The sequence below is a fragment of the Petromyzon marinus genome, unplaced genomic scaffold, assembly GCF_048934315.1.
Source record: "Petromyzon marinus isolate PM22_M1 ecotype Great Lakes invasive population unplaced genomic scaffold, UKy_Petmar_22M1.pri1.0 PM_G_Scaffold_6, whole genome shotgun sequence".
NCBI classification, from domain to species: Eukaryota; Metazoa; Chordata; class Hyperoartia; order Petromyzontiformes; family Petromyzontidae; genus Petromyzon; species Petromyzon marinus.
The window spans coordinates 4,972,501-4,975,000 of NW_027423013.1; positions in this window are offsets into that span (position 1 = coordinate 4,972,501).

A 2,500-nucleotide genomic window follows, 5' to 3' on the forward strand; every position below is an offset into this window, starting at 1 on the left:
AGCTGAAGTCCACAAACAGGATCCTGGCGTAGGATGCTGGGGCGTCCACATGCTGTAGGGTGAAGTGGAGGGCCATGTTAACTGCGTCGTCCACAGACCTGTTGGCTCTGTAGGCAAACTGAAGGGGGTCCAGGAGAGGGTCTGTGATGGCTTTGAGGTGTGCCAGGAGCAGGCGCTCAAAAGACTTCATTACCACAGATGTAAGGGCGACCGGTCTGTAATCATTTAGTCCTGTTGGCCTTAGCTTTTTGGGCACAGCGATGATGGTGGAGGACTTGAGACAGGCTGGTACATGGCATGTCTCCAGGGAGGTGTTAAAGATGTTGGTGAACACCGGAGACAGCTGGTCAGCGCAGTGCCTGAGGGTGGCTGGAGAGACAGAGTCCGGCCCGGCTGCTTTGCGTGGATTCTGCCTCTTGAAAAGCCCATTAACTTCTCCCTCCTGAAAGGAGAGAGTCGTTTCTGTAGTATGGGTGGGGGATGGGGCCTCTTGGGTGGGAAGGGGTGGTTCAGGACAGTCCAATTGTCTTTCAAATCTACGGTAGAACTCGTTCAGGTCGTTGGCTAGGCGGGAGTCGTTAGTGGTGTGGGGCGCTCTGGGTTTGTAGTTGGTGATGTGCCTGAGCCCTTTGGCAGACAGAAGCAGCGTCGTTAGTAGAGAACTGGTGTTTTAGTGTCTCTGAGTACAGTCGTTTAGCCTCTCTCACCGCTTTGCTAAACCTGTTCTTCGACTCCTTGAATCTGTCTCTATCCCCACTCCTAAACGCTTCCTCCTTCTCCAACCTCAACCTTTTGAGCTTTGCTGAGAACCAGGGCTTGTTGTTGTTAAAGTTCACCCTGGTACGTGTTGGGATACAGCAGTCCTCACAGAAGCTGATGTACACAGCCTCTGTGAGTTCATCCAGACTATTGGTAGCAGTCGTGAACATATCCCAGTCAGTACAGTCTAAGCACGCCCGCAAATCTTCCACAGCCTCACTGGTCCACTGTTTAGATGTCCTCACAGCAGGTTTACAGAGTTTTAGTTGCTGCCTGTATGCACGAATCAGGTGGACCAAGGGAGTTCTGTGCGAGCCGAACAGCCCCGTGACCCACAAGAGAAACATCCCCGCCAAATTCGAGCGTTTGACGGGGTCTATCCGTGAAAAAATATTCACGTTTTTGAGTGCACATGCATTTCTGCTGCAAATGCCTCTGGAAGTTTCATGCCGTTCGTATGCCAATTGTGGCAACACGAAAATGACCCGTTTTCCCATTCCGAGGGATTTCTGTGCGACCCTAACAGCCCCGTGAGCCACAAGAGACACATCCCCGCCAATTTCTAGCGTTTCACGGGGTCTATCCGTGAAAAATATAGACGTTTTTGAGTGCACATGCATTTCTGCTGCAGATGCCTCTGGAAGTTTCATGCCGTTCGTACGCAATGTGGCAACACGAAAATGACCCCTTTTCCCATTCCGAGGGATTTCTGTGCGACCCTAACTAACAGCGCCCGTGAGCCACAAGAGAGACATCCCCGCCAATTTATAGCGTTTCACGGGGTCTATCCGTGAAAAATATAGACGTTTTTGAGTGCACATGCATTCCTGCTGCAAATGCCTCTGGAAGTTTCATGCCGTTCCTATGCAATGTGGCCACACAAAAATGACCCGTTTTCCCATTCCGAGGCATTTCTGTGCGACCCTAACAGCCCCGTGAGCCACAAGAGAGACATCCCCGCCAACTTCTAGCGTTTGACGGGGTCTATGCGTGAAAAATATTAAAATTTTTGAGTGCACGTGCCTTTCTGCTGCAAATGCCTCTGGAAGTTTCATGGCGTTCCTATGCAATGTGGCAACACGAAAATGACCCCTTTTCCCATTCCGAGGGAGTTCTGTGCCACCCTAACAGCCCCGTGAGCCACAAGAGACACATCCCCGCCAATTTCTAGCGTTTCACGGGGTCTATCCGTGAAAAATATCAATTTTTTTTTGACTGCACATGCATTTCTGCTGCAAATGCCTCTGGAAGTTGCATGCGGTTCGCATGCAATGTGGCGACACGAAAATGACCCGTTTTCCCATTCCGAGGGATTTCTGTGCCACCCTAACAGCCCCGTGAGCCACAAGAGACACATCCCCGCCAATTTCTAGCGTTTCACGGGGTCTATCCGTGAAACATATAGAAGTTTTTGAGTGCACATGCATTCCTGCTGCAAATGCCTCTGGAAGTTTCATGCGGTTCGTACGCAATGTGGCAACACGAAAATGACCCGTTTTCCCATTCCCAGGGATTTCTGTGCGACCCGAACAGCCCCGTGAGCCACAAGAGACACATCCCCGCCAATTTCTAGCGTTTCACGGGGTCTATCCGTGAAAAATATCAATTTTTTTTTGACTGCACATGCATTTCTGCTGCAAATGCCTCTGGAAGTTGCATGCGGTTCGCATGCAATGTGGCGACACGAAAATGACCCGTTTTCCCATTCCGAGGGATTTCTGTGCCACCCTAACAGCCCCGT